This window comes from Perca fluviatilis, chromosome 19 (genome assembly GCF_010015445.1).
Source record: "Perca fluviatilis chromosome 19, GENO_Pfluv_1.0, whole genome shotgun sequence".
In the NCBI taxonomy this organism is placed as follows: domain Eukaryota; kingdom Metazoa; phylum Chordata; class Actinopteri; order Perciformes; family Percidae; genus Perca; species Perca fluviatilis.
In genome coordinates this window covers 9,050,419-9,065,464 of record NC_053130.1, presented here as the reverse complement: position 1 = coordinate 9,065,464, position 15,046 = coordinate 9,050,419, and the positions used below count along the sequence as shown (strand labels likewise).

Below are 15,046 nucleotides of genomic sequence, written 5' to 3'. Positions count from 1 at the left end.
GAGTTGTGTTCTTAAGTGGAAGTGATGTAGTTTGAAAAGATCATCTTAAATCTGCCTATTTACCCATCCACCTATTTTTATGCATTTATTTAGTTATTCATTCAATTCGTTTAGATTATGTCCACTGGAGAAAAAGTCAGCTTGGTCTGAAGTCTCTCGAAGATTTACTCTAAAATAGACATTTAATACTTGTTATAGTCTATATTTTTGTACTAAATAATTTTTATTTTAAAACTATTTTCATGATGGAATAACAACTGTAAGTTAAGTTAATAAGGCTTGAACCTTGTCAGCCCATGACAGCTCTTAGCACAGTGTGCACATCAGTTAAATAAAATATTATCTTAAAAAAAAAAAAAAGATAAATAATAAAAGAAAATATATCAGAACAATCTGCAACACACAAGCTTTCAGCCTTAAGACTCAGTTGTATTTTCCACTTTGTTCAGCTCTTATGCTACTCTGTTCATTATACAAGCTGCTCGAGTTCAGCCAGGGCTGGTCAGTTGTCCATTTATTTGTCCATAAGGCCTGATGGGAGAGGAGACCACTCTTATCAATATTTCATATAATCATATGATGTTGTGTTTGGTCAATCTGCCTTTTATGGTCTCATGCTATCTTAAGCTGAAGCCGTCAGTACTTAGGGCCACAAAGGAAATCAATGGACAGGATAACATCAGTGGCCTGCTGGTTACTGTAAGTTCAGCATGACTATGTTAACGTTTCCTGTAATGTTGACATCACAATGTTGTTATGACCCACTGAGGGAGAATTTTACATTCAGCAATAGGTTTCTAATGGTACCTATGAGACTGTAGAGCCTCTTAATGTTTGACAAAAGAAAAGTTCTGCCTGTATTATATTTTATGCTTACATCAAGTAATTAGCAGCATTATTTTTCAGTTTTAATGTCTTTATATAATTGTAAAAAAAGATTAAATGTAAATACTTATACTGCCTTTATTTGGGTAACTTATGTATGCATGTAGTGTAGGTTATTTTACAAAATCTTAAAAGAAGAAAAAAAACATCTGCCTTACTTTTCCCACATAACTTACATGAGCTGTTTGGGTTGCCATTAATGCATCCTAATGCTACCTGACATTTCTGAACTGTTTTAATATTCCAATATTATGATCAACGGCTCGTAATGCAGGCTGCATGAATTATTTCAGTGCATTTGGTGGAGGCCTGATTATTTGAAACAAGTTCTGTTCTGGACTTGCGGGGAGCTGGCGGATCCAAAAACACCATTAGCCAGGTGGTATCCCATGAATTAAAAATAACCAAACACGGTTTTCCTGTCAGGCTGCTTCCCCGCCCCACAAACCCACCCTAACTTATCTCCACCCCCCCACCCTACACAGCACACACAGTGTTTCGTGACAGAAGGCCGCTTTTTCCTCCAACCTGAAGAAGAAATCTGCCGGAATGAAAAAGAAAGAGAGAGAGAGAGAGAGAGAGAGAGAGAGAGAGAAAGAAATCAGCCAACTGATCTGGACACAGATACATGACCCACATATCGTCTCTCACTTGCCCCACCCATCCCCCGCCACGGTACGACTGTCATCTAAGGATGTTTTCACAATGTTTTACCATCCAATTTTTGGGGATTGTACTTCAGGGACGTGTGAATTAGATGGCAAATGGGGAGAAATGTGGCAGAAACACCTCAGAGGAGCTGCGTTAGCGAGCTGTCACGAAGCCTGAGAGGGCGCCCGTACCCACCACCGCCAGAGCCATTTCGTAAAAGGTTGAATTAACATCAAGGTTAGCCTCCACTCAAAAGTCAACTGGTTTCCGCCGCCAAGGACTCAAGGACTTATTCAAATAAAACAGCTCCATTTAAACCCTGTGACTGAATTCATCTCCAATTTATATTACATAGGTGGCCTTACATCCCAATAAGCAGCAAGTCAAGAAAGCTAGAAAGAACAGAGGAAGTACAGCAATTGCAAGGAAGACAGCTAAAGGAAAGGACATGAGGAAAACAGATGGCAGAAAAGAAAGGAGAAGAAAGATACAGTAAGAATAGGACAGGAAAAGAAAGAAGCCAAGAGAAAGATAGGACATAACAGAAAAAAGTAAAACAAAGATGGAATAGAAGAATTAAAAAGGATGAAAACAAGTTATTGCAGATAAACAGTTGGGTGGCGGGAAGAAGAAGTGTGAGGAAAGACAGCATGAATACAGGAAGGAAAAGGAACAGCAGGAAAAAAGAAGATGTAATTACAAAGGGAGGGAAAACAAAGCAGGGCAAGAAAAGGGAAGATGAAGAAGGAAAGAGTCTGCAGGAAAAATGAAGGAATGTCAAGAACAGAGTGACAGAAAAAAAAAACTGAAAAACAGGGCACCAGAAAAAAACGCTGCTCAGAAGCTGTAGTACTAAACTAAAAGGAAAAAGAGAAATGAAGAGATGGAGCACTGATGCGCAACCATAATACAGGAGCCTCCCAACAACACCATGCATACTCTTCACTGCCTGCTGTATATTTAATAGCCACTCCATCATTCTGCCTCCTTTCCTCTCTCTCTGTATCTCCATCCTCCGTCATTCCCCCGCTCATCCACGGCTTGCCCAAGCAGATGGGGATTGTAAGGCTCGGTGGCGCATTCCAGCATCACAATCTGTCTCGGCGTGCTGCGCTCCAATCCAGAGGAAAAGGCCGTAGTATTTCCCACATTGCGCGCCACATATGCGGCGCTTTAGCTTGTGCCCGTGTTAGGGAAATAAAAATCAGCGTAACGGCTTGGAGTGGCAGCATGTCAACAGAGGCAGACAGAGGGGAGATACGGGAATAATTGTTGGGGAATTAATCAGTTGGGAATGCTTTTCCCTTATGCCATCCTGCGTGGGTGAGAGGAACTGCAATTCAGGCCAAATGGAGAATTAAATTTACACCATTACAAACATGTTTATCTTTATCCCTATGCTCTGCGCTGTGGGGGTAAAGTCTGTGTGATGCCAGTTCAAAGCATTGTCACATTTAACCGTGTCACAAACTTATCTCCCTCTGGCGTTTTTGTGTTGTTTTTTTTGCCATTGTCCCTCAATGGCATGAATAAACAAGTAAATAGTCTGGCCAAAAACAAGTAAGGGTATGTGAGGTCTTGTCTAGTTTTTTTTAATCGCAATGCCCTCCTAAAAAAGTGAATAACAGAGTGCTAAAGGTCACCACCAGTCAACAGCTGCCCATATGACTGTTAAATATTTTAACTTTTGTGAATGCCGTTTTTTTAGCTTTCTTCTCTTGTTAAAAGCGCTTCATAAATAAATTTGTCTTGACTTGCCCTGTGGGTAGCATCAACACATCATTTCCATATTCACCTAATTGTGTCAGTCACTCATCCTCAACAAAACAGCCTTTTCCAGGTCAGAGAGATGCTTCTTTTGCAATTTTCAAAGTTCAACATAAACCAGAAGAAAGAGGGAGAGAGAAAGTAGGGGAAAAACAGCCTGTGAGGTGGCACACTCGACACTGACAACGGCAAAAAAAACTTGGTGGTGTGAGGAGAAAAAAATTAACGACACCTGACAATTTTTCAGTCACCCTACACACCCAAGGTGAAATAGGCGAGCTGCAGCGTGACGTGTAAAATGTGTTTGGATCTGGCCTGCAAACTCTGCTGAGGAGCCCATGAAAGATGCATGGGGCCACTGGAGAGGTATAAAGAATTTAGAGATATAAAGGATATATGACAAATAAATCAGGATGCAAATCTCACCGGGTGCCACTGGGAGTTCTCCAATGAAAACGGCCTAAATAATTGAAGAGGAAGAGGAAACATTTCATCAATGAGAAGAGCAGTGGAAAATGCTCATCGCTCCATTTTTTAAACCTTTCTTCAGGAGCTCTTCTAGTCTTTTAAACATGATAAAGCAGAAGGGAACTCCAGTCTTTGAAAAGGGACAAAGCTTTCAAAAGCATGAGTGGGGCATCAGAAACCACAAAACATATTTAGCAATCCTACCAAATACCAAAAAAAGGAACAGCAGCGTGAGACAAAGCAAAACAAAAAGTAAACCAGGATCCAGTTGCACATTTTCCCAGACGCCATCGTCAAATACCACTGCCACTCAGACTGTGAAAGACATCTCCATTTCACTCCGTAACATTCTTCTTCAACTCCACAAGTGCTTCAACAGATGGGATTTTTACTCACTTTTCCTAAACAAAATAATGCTCTTTAATTTTAGTTTTGTCTCATTTTGTTTCACATACAGTATATAGATGAAATGATGACTGTATCACTTTCTTTTCTGGTCATCTCCCTTCTCCCTCTATGTTTATTACTTTCAACTCTAGCTCTCAATTGTTGGTACTTTACTGGCATGACTGTGACATCATTATCAAAGCAACAAACAAAATATGAAAGCTCCAAACAAACAAGTTACATATTTAAACTCTGTTTGTTCTCACCAGAAAAAAAAAGAGGCAGTCGTGGTGAATGAGGAGGAAAAAAAACTTTGCATAATGACTCCGTCTTGCCAGTTTAGCCAGATGCTCCACATCGAGGAAAAAAAAAAAAAAAAAAACTTCTAACGGGAACTCATCACCATGGTGAACCTGGGTTGCCAAGCACGACTTTCTTGGCAACGGCGTCACCAGGGATACTGGCTCCCCGTAGATGGGGTTCATTGATTAGAGTTGGAGCTCACCCCAGAGTCCTTGGAATCATTAAACACTGTAGGTTTTTTTTTTTTTTTTTTTGGAGAGGGAGAATGAGAGCCCAGGGAATTGTGGGAAGGACTCAGAGGTCATATTCATTAAGAGGTTGGAGGCCCTGTTCTGAGTCCAAACTGTATTTCACTCCATTTCATCCACCTTTATGACATCATTGGTGAGAAACTTTTTAGATAACCTTCATTCCAGAGCTGCTGGTTGGAGATGAAGTCTGTTCTTATGCTGCTGATGTTGTTTACTCTACTGCTTCTTTAATGGAAGAATCGCTCCAGTTTTGGTTATTTGTCTGTGGCCACTGAAGTTGATTTAACAATTTATTTCTGAATTACAGCACACATCCTGCAACCTTTAAAGCTTGGTTTCAATGTTTTTTTTTCTGTTAAGTTTCTCTGTTTATTAAATATTCATGACAAAGAAACAATCAAAGTAATAATAATAAACACCATTAAGTATCTATTAACACGCAAAAACTCAGCTAATCCACTTAATCAGGACTGAGGGGGCTGGTTTGATCACATTTACAGTTCTGGCATCACGTTATTATATTACTGGTGGCAAAATAATAAACTGTTATCCTTAACTACTGAAACAAAAACCATGATTTGGTGTCAATCCTTCAGAATTACAGAACTGCCATTCTTCACTAACAAATATCAAGTGGGAAGAAATCGATCACAGAGGAGACGGAGATAAACATTTCTACACCTACAGCAGCCTTGTTTAGACCAAATTGCAATGCAGCCTCCAGACATTTTGTACTGAGACTAATTTCTTTAAGGCAACATTACAGACAACAGAACACATGTCCACGATTCTGTTAGACTAAACATGTGATAACCAACTCCAGAACATACTTTTATGTCCCTCATCAGTTCAACTGAAACAAGACTTAAAACAACAATTCAATTGTTAAGACAAAAACATGTAGTAAGTGAAACTAATGACTATTAATAATGTCCTTTTCGTCTCACTAGTCAATATGTATGTTTTAAGATTATTTTAATTATTATATTTTAAATTAGATATTTCATTACCACCAACACCAAGCTTAAATCAAATATAGCAACACATATACAGTAGTAATATTAGTAACATTAGTAAAAGGTCAATGATAAATCAAGTACAACAGAAATATGCTCTCCAGTGAGAGGAAAGCAGTTTTAAAAATAAAAAAAAAGCCTCACTTGAGATTGAACACGTTTCTTTGGTTTTGCTCAGCCTGAGCAGTCACAACAGAAATATGCTGGACCCAGAGTCCTGAATGATCGGTCATTCTGTGTTATATACAGGTATGCTTATGACTTGACATGGCACTGCTGTGACAAATGCGTGAGCTCAGTGTGACATCTCATTCTATAGAGTGACTGACATACTAAAAAACATATACTCACCACAGCCTGTCTACACTCTTTACAGTTTAAATGGAGCAGACAGATCTAATGTGTCTTTGGATGTGGAGCAGTTTCTTGTTGTGTCTTGATGTATGTCAGGAATCTGCACTTCACTTAATATTAGGAAGAAACGCCACAGATTTTACAAGATATAACTTGATGTGTTGTGTTACTTGACTTGAATGTATTACTCATTACTCAGAGACAACAAAATCAGTTCTTAACTAAATGCATTACAAAGGTGAGGGTGTGGAAGTAGAAAGACATGGACGTTTACCAGGCATTAAGGGTCTAACAAAAATATGCTATTTCGCTGCATTATGGGAAATAAAGGATCTAGTATTTTTGGAGCTTGACCCATACTAGGGACTACAATTAAGGATATCTGGGCCTCTGTTGGCTCTATTTTGACCACTTTTTTTATTTTTTTTCTTGTAAGTCCCACAACTTTATGGAAGTGCAATACTAAATTGCTGGAGAGGTTTTTTTTAAGATAGAAATTGGAGATAACATGGGTTAGTTTGCACGTTTTTCCTGAGTTTTGAGAATGAAAGAAGATTGAGAAGAGCATTGAATGTCGTGTTTAAGATGAGATGAAAACTCACAACAGCGATAAACTTATGACCCGCTTGCTGCGATGCAAAAAAACTAAATGTACACTTTAATTATAAAGTTGCATAATGTCAGCATGATGCTTGCCTGGCCGGTAACAGGAAGGTGCGAGTCTATCTGCATGTTATCCTGTGTGTTTTTTGTCTGCACCAAAAAAACAAAATCAAAACTAATAAAGCAAAGATAAACAAGAACAAAAAAAACAACATATGAACTGTGTTACCTTAGAGAGCGTGTCGTTTGCATGTCTTTCCACTTTGTTTGTGTGTGTGTGTGTGTGTGTGTGTGTGTGTGTGTGTATTCATTCGACTCTGCCTGTGTGAAAGAGGGGCATGGGTGGCAGGGCTACCTTGAAAAGAAGATGAGAGGAACTTCCTCTTCTTGGAGCAGGCACAAAGCAGCAGGCAGCCGAGTGTGGGAGGGGCAGGATAGCGGGTAGACGGGGTGAGGGCCAGTGCCAGGGGCGAGGGTCTTTGTGTGTTTTGTTAGCGGTGGCGGCACCCCTCAGGTCCGGTGGACACACGCCTGGTTCATTCGACGACAGCTTTGTCTGCGCTTGGACGGCAGCCATGAGCCAGGCGCGCAGGTTGTCGTGACAACTGTGCAACATATTGACACATGAAAATTGGTAAAGACAGTCATCACAGTCCATGTGTTTCAAAAAAGCATAAGCATGTCTTACAAAAAATGCTAAATGTTTGTTTGGGGTGGATCACGTGCTGCCATTATTTCAGAGGCAAGAGGTGTTGACACAAGAAAAGTAAAAGTTGGAACTAGAATATTATGAGGGTTGACAAATATGGCTTTTCCTGATTTAAGAGTGCAGCCAGAAATAAAGCAGAAAGCACCGTGTGTGTGTTGATGTAGGCGATTGTATGTTCACATAGTAGATTTTTGAGCATTTGTGTAGCTACGTCTGTCTAACTGCTCGTCTTTGAACCCCATTCACCTGGAGCAGCCGCACAAAGGAATGTGTTTGGCCGCACTCCTCTCCAACCCTTGTGCATCTTTCAACCCTAAACTATGCCAGGATCTCGGAGAAACAGAGCATCCGTTGACAGCAGGCGCTCCTCCAAAGACATGCTTCTCATGCCCTGTGGAGGCCCCCCTGTACAGAAGACCCCCCGCCAAACCCCTCCAAACCCTCGCTCTCCCATGCAATCAAAGACAGCTTCATTATCTGCCGACTAATTTTGTGCCTGCCCCCAAGACGACTCCCAGGTAATGGCGAAGCAGGTTTACCCTCCTCCCCTGAACCTCTCAAGAACAGCCGCCCTAAGAAATGGAGGCCACAAGGCTGTGTCTCCCCCCCCAACAAAGGGCTCTCTCAGAGGCTTGGGTGCTGCATCCCCCCACCTGCAAGCAGAGGAGAGGGAGGAATCTAAGAGGAGGTGTGTGTGTGTGTGGTGGGGGGGGTGGAGGGGGGGGGGAATCTCCGCAGCAGGAGAGGAGCCAGCACTGGGACAGGCGGTGATACAACATTTGAATGCCCCGACCGGGGACACACCGTCGTGCCTCTCCAATTAAATTATCCAGTCCACAATGGCGAGGCCTCGAGAACTGACACCTCCATTGAGAGCGTGTCAGCAGCTTTGTGGGGACCGACAATTTCCATCTCTGCAAAAATAGATTTGCTCCCAAGGGGAGCAACAATAGCAGGGCAATCCTTCTAATGCTCGTTTTTGGGAGGAAAATAGGGATGAGAGCTGGGGATTTGGAGGGTTTACTTACAGGGACTGAGAAAATTCTAGTTTGGAAGTGGTAATATATCTGAATGGTCTTTGACAAAATGCAATGTGGTGATGAATGTGTTGTTTATCAGGTGTAAGCCAAAACCGCTTTCAATAATTGTAATTAAATGCACTTTTTTTTGCATGTGCAAAGGCTAAGTGATTTAAGCAATTTAGCAAGTTTTGCAACGGCAGTGTAGGTGACAGCCAGATTTTGTTTATTCAAGCTACAGAACTTTAACTTGTTAAAGTCAAACTGTATCCCACCTACTGTCGATGTTTCTATCCATCAAAACAAACACAAAAATATGATAGACGATTTTTTCAGAGGTTAATGTTTGCTCATCACTAGGACATACTTTAAACCTAATAAGACGTGAGTCAGTCAGTTTATTCTTCACAGAGACAGTAACAGAGACAGTAAGCCTCCTCTGACAGCAAACATTCACGTTTTTGGCACATTCACCATAAGCTCAAAGTAGGGGGAGACAGGAAAGATTGTGAAAAAGACATGCTGTATTTACATTGGACCAGTGATGGAGTACTCGAGCCAGACTCAAGTCGCTATTCTCTGGACTTGTGACTCGACTTGGAATCACGCACTGATGACCTGGACCTAGACTCGGATTTGAGGATTTATGAAAACGGACTTGAGCGTTCATGAAATGGGACTAGGAATTTGGATGAAGTTTCTGACGTTTATGTCTAATATGTCATAAAATGTTTATATAAGATATTGATATACATTAGTCTGTAACTGTTTCATGCAGGGGCAGGGCGTGGGTCCTCCACCTGTGACTGTATTTCACGATGCGTGCTCGTCCCCTACTACATGTTCACATTTGAAAGATGCACAGGGATGTGCCGCGGGTCGTGAAGCCATCACGGATTTTACATACACTGCTGGAAAGAGCTAAATGTTCCATTTGTGAACACACAATTGAGGAGAAGACTGGGACAACTTTAAACTTCAACAGACATCTGTCATGGCTGGTAATGGTGACTCGACTTGGACTTGAACACTGGGGACTCGACTGCAACACTGCATTGGACACACCTCAGCCCACTGAGTCACCAGGACAAGACGTCTACAAAATAAACAACCTGTCTGACACAAAAACCGCTCAGTAGGCACACAACCACACACATCTCAGGCCTCCAACAGTGCAAACTCACTGACTGACAATTCCCTCAGGCAGAGTTACGAAAACACACAACCTGACACCTCTGAAGTGAGCGTCACCAACTGACACATCTGCATACTGTAGTTGTCATCCTTCAGTGCAGGTGCAAGTGGGTGTCTGACTTTGAACGACAGAGACTGCTGCTACAAAAATGATCACAAGCATTTCCTTAGCAATAGAGCCTGATCGATATATCAGATATATATGACAGATAAATCAGCTTGTATGTTGGTTGTTGAGTAAGTAAATTGTTTAGAAACAGTCAGTCAGCCATTACATAACCTGTCCACCAGAGAGCACTGACAAGTTTATTTTTTAATCGTAAAAAGTGTCAGCTCAGTACATATTATAGTAACAGTTATTTTATAACCAAACCTCTCAAAAAATGTTATATGTTTAATAAATATCAGTATCAGCCTAAAAAATCCACTATCAGTCAGGTTATGATAGAAAGTTAACTCTCATGTCATCCAATTTGTACGGCAAATCAGAATGATTGAACTACGTCTTTGACCAATCATATTCCATGGCCAAAAACAAACTGTTGTTTACATCTGAACTCCCCTGCTGTCTCCTCTTCGCTTTTATCAACCTTCAGAGAAACCTCCTCTTTTACCTCTGCGCACATAAAGACACAGTTGTTCGGCTTGACTCAGGCAATCCAAAGTGAATATGATGGACAAAGCTACATGGATAAAACGTCTGTCTTCCTTCTCAGCACTAAGTGGATGCTGCTGAAAAGGTGGGCCTTTATGTCTGACCCCAAAAGGTCAGACTAATACGAGATTGTGTGTGTGTGTGTGTGTGTGTGTGTGTGTGTGTGTGTGTGTGTGTGTGTGTGTGTGTGTGTGTGTGTGTGTGTGTGTCCATCACTGCACCCCACCCAGCTGTTTTTCCACAGCCCAAGGTACCTGGCGACCCTGGAGACACGGCTGTTTGCCCCAACATCCCATAATTTAGGTATTAACTGCCTGTTGAGTTAAAACTATCATGAATAATTTAATGAATTCAGTGTGATATTTAGGTGAGTTAATCATAGAAGAACAAAGAAGAAGAAGGAAGGTCTCCGGTCCCAAGATAATATTTTTACAGACCGGATTCCTCCACAGACATGGACAAACTTTGATTTCTGTTTTTCCATTATTGCATGAATAGACGTTTGTTAACTACCTGCAGAGTGGAAATCATTTCCTGAATTAAAGAAAAATACCAGTTATGTTAGTTATATGTTAATCAAATGGCAATCTGAATAGACAAACTCATCTATCAGAATTATATTTGATTGTATTATTCTTGCAACTGGTCACATTTTATAAATAGATCCATTTATAGTTATAAAGTACAATAAACGCTTCCTGATATACTCTGTTAAGAGAAACTTCTGAAAGCCCAGAGGATTTTCTTTGTCCAATCAGAGACACCAGAGGGTCCAAGTCAAGAGATGAAAGAGCCAGAGGAAAGAAATGAAGAAAATAATTCTCCCCTTTTGTCTCAGTTTCTGGGTCAAGGCCTAATTGATTTCCTGATTAGTCGTCCATCAACCTAAATCACAACCTGCTTTCACACCTGCGATGGGAGTGTGCCTTCATAGTTAAGGAATTCATTAGTGTTGAGTGGCTTATTTATCGGTTTAACAAGTCTATTCCAGATATTCTTAGGTAAAAAATCTAATGAAATGTGCAGCACAATGAAGAGAAAAGATGTACGATTGCAAAATGAAAATTATGGAAATTACATTTTCTCTTAAAGTTAATTTTGACTGTTGTTCTCCCGTGAGGAATTTGACATGCATGATTATTCATCTCTTGACAACAGCTCAATTAACACAATAATTTTGTTTTTCGTTTGTTATCATCAGGGGAAATATGCCATAACACAGGAACTTACACAGTGTAATACAAGCAGTACTGAAAATATACATAGGCTGCTAGTGACATTCGTGCATTTAATTTGTGGAATGAGGCTCGATTCTCATGTGATACATAGGCTTCAGCACTGCAATTATCTCCTCAAGAGCACAATGTAGGCATAATTTCCCCAGACTGCATAATTATCTTTGAGTAGGATGACAAACTCATCACAGAAGTTTCGGAAACAAGCGGTTTCACTTCAACCAAGTAGGCTCAAGAAGAATCTATTTTTAACCCTTTTGTAACCAGGTAGGTCAGCTGCAGGGGGAAGAAAGAGTTGCATCCATCCACACAGTCAGACTTCAAAGTTTGCCAAGAATACAGTGGTGTATACAGCACTTTGGGTCAGCTGGTGGTTAAATCCTTGCTTGAGCGTACTTGATTCACTTCAACCTACTCAACCCAGGAGCTCAAAAACGCCCAAAAATGCCTCCGCATATAATAAGTTTTGCTTGCTGGAAAGAAATTGTTCTCATTAGGCCAGAGAAGAGGGGACCGAATAACTTCTGCAGAGTTAACATGGTGGTTTCAACGACACAATGTTCTCGTCTCGACTCACAGCCACGTTTTGGTTCATCGAGTCGGGATTGCAGTGACATGCAAAATCTTTTGTTGTTAATTTGCATGTCGCAGCAGGAGCCAGGAATGGCCGAGCGGTAGTGTTGCACTCTTAAGCTGGTTACCAACGATGCTCTTTATTGCATCTGATGAAAAAACAATGTCTTGTCAAGCTTGTCCCTGTTGGATACATGATGCACCACGTTGTCGTATTCTGACACTTTGCTGGACCCGCCTCATATATAACCTTTAAGGAAAACATCCATATTTTCTTATAACACACCAAAGTCAAAGCACACAGACATATACAATCACATTTACACTTTTTCACTTTTCAGCCTTAAGAATTCTGATTATTCTGATGAATCAGATGAGAAGTATTTTTTTAAAGAGTAACAATAAATATGAGGCAGTTTAATGTCAAGTCTCTTTAAATAAAGATTACTTGTTCCCTTGTATAATATTTATATGTGAAGTTCCTTGTGAGTGATCACACGTTAGGAAGAAAACTGCACGCTATTATGTCAGTGACAAAGATGTCTGGCTTTGTGTTTTTCTACGTCTGCAACTTACAAGGCCGTGTGAGGACCATCTATACAGGGCTCACCATGTAGAAATATTGTCTTATGTTTGGTCTCAGCATAGGTCAATGCTTTCCCTTCAATTTGGCCATCATTAAGGGAGTATTTTGGTGTGCTCATGGTAACCTGATACCATTGACTGATGCTGATCGCTCCCCACAGGGCCCCACTCTCTCTCCCTCAGCAGGCCAAGGCAAACCCAGCTGCAATTATAATACTTAAAATAATTCCACAAAAGTGGAGCCATCATTGAATAATTCAGCCTTCTAGTCTTGTCAGGACTTTGCTAGTCTTATGACATCATTCAAGCTGAATATCCTTTAGCAGATGTGTGAGTCAAAAGATACTCAAACAGGAATCACAACTCCCAACATCTGAATGTTTTTCAACAGAGTTTCAAACTGCTGTTCCCTAAAATCATGTGTGAGCTCCAAAAAAGTGTCTCATAACTGACTGAAATCGTTGCCTGCAGCCATGATCAGGCTTTGCAACAAAGCCCCAGAGTGGTCTGATTTGTACAACTATGTAAACAAATCGTGTTTAATTTTACATGAGTATTTGCTTGGCGCCCGACACCCTAAGAGCACGGCCATATCATTAATAAGCCAGACTTGCTCATCAGACTGTAAATGGCTCGCTTCATGTATAAAATATCAGAGGAATAGAGTGGCCCTGCATTTCTAAAGAGGCCTGAATGGACCGCTACATTCTAAGCTGGAATTTATGGAGCACGTCAACACCTGGACTTGGCGCTGTTTACTGCGCCACTCCCACAGCGCCTAATGGATGATGAAGGGCCAGTATGGACAAGTTCTTTTGTTGATCCCTGGACAGTTCTGAGTTTAAAACTGTCTTTTGGGAGCCTGTCTGCTTCTCTGTATACAAGGCTGTTCACAAAGTTTATCAACCTGATCCTCTGCAGCCAAAATTAGCTTGCAAGCAGTTGTGTGCAGGAGCTAGCGTTACACTTACTTTATAGCTAATGATGTTATAAATGACGGTACACAGGACAATAGTCTTGAATATTTCCCTCATCAATATCTTGATAACTTGTCAAACCCACAGAAGTGTAAAGTTTGTTCCATAAATGCTACTGAGCACTGCTATCCATTAATAGTGTTTGAGAGGATGCTCTCCAGTCATTTTGTACAAAAAAAATATTCTAATAGCAGGCAAAGTACTACAACACTGTCTCCTAGAAATTGTGTGTATAAAGAACTAATTTGCAACAGAAAATAAGTTTTGGGAGAGACATGACGCCATCCAGATTAAATTTTTATCAACATAATTAGGAAATGTTCACTGACAACATATTTTATTTGTTTTCCGACAATATCCACTCTCAAAATACAATACCCACTTGTGGCAACAACAGCGTTAGTATTCTTTTTTATGGTTACCGTATGTTTAGGCACTCATCGAACTGGATTCAAGTCAGGAAAAGTGCGTGGTTTTGATTTAATACTGAAAAAGTTAATGTGACTTACCAAACGACTTATCAACATTTAACGGAAACCACAATCTTTCCACTTTAATAGTATAGAGACTGAAGTGTCCATTAATTGAAGCAGTTTTGGGAATTGCTAGTTGAACTATGGACAGGGACCCAAAATGGATGTTGGGCATAAAACAAAATAGTGTTTAATAAGGCAAGAGTTCGGCAGTTATGCTGCATCGACTCGGTTGAGCTGAGTAAGTTTCAGAGGGTCTGTCTTTGTAAGGGATTTGTGCAGCATGTACAGTATGTCCAGACTTCCAGGCAGTTGATATTAACTATTAAGCATGACAAGTATCAAGCTCACACGTTGCAGAGGATATTGCAGCAAGTCATACAGTACAGGTCTGTTTTTCTATTCCCTGGATTTTTTGCAGAGTGGATCACACAAGCTTTTTCCCCTCAGTACCCCATGTGTCTGCACTGCGGTGTGTAATTGTAAATAAAGAAGAAGCCACTCATGAATGCTCCCACTGCATAGATGATGTCCTAATTGAGAGATGCAGTGAAATGGTTATAGGGTGTTTTCATTTCATGGTTCACTCCACACTCACCGTGCACATGCACATGCACACGCATGCACGCACGCACGCACACACACACACACACACACACACACACACACACACACACACACACACACACACACACACAGCCCTGTGGTTTGCATCATGAATAAATTGAATATCCTCTTACTAAGCTACTAAATACATCTCCAGTGTCACGCTACAGTGGCTGGGGTGATGCCTGTTCTATACAGATCGTTGCTTTCCACCAGACATACAGTAAGAATATAAACATTTTAAGGCATCTGATTTTCCCAAAATACACAGGTTTTAAGTTTTTCTAAGTAAATAAAGTGCATGTGCAGTGAGGAGTTGGAGTCCAAGAGGATAC

The 15,046-nt window shown here is 40.7% G+C and overlaps 1 long non-coding RNA gene across 3 annotated transcripts in view; it reads right to left on the bottom strand.

Moving 5' to 3' along the window:
- Positions 1-7,046: 7,046 nt before the first annotated feature.
- Positions 7,047-15,046, bottom strand: part of LOC120548135 — an 81,215-nt gene continuing 73,215 nt past the window's right edge. For all 3 annotated transcript variants that reach the window (XR_005637142.1, XR_005637143.1, XR_005637144.1), the window contains one exon: positions 7,047-7,290. This is a non-coding gene — a long non-coding RNA (uncharacterized LOC120548135). The remainder of the gene's footprint in view (positions 7,291-15,046) is intronic.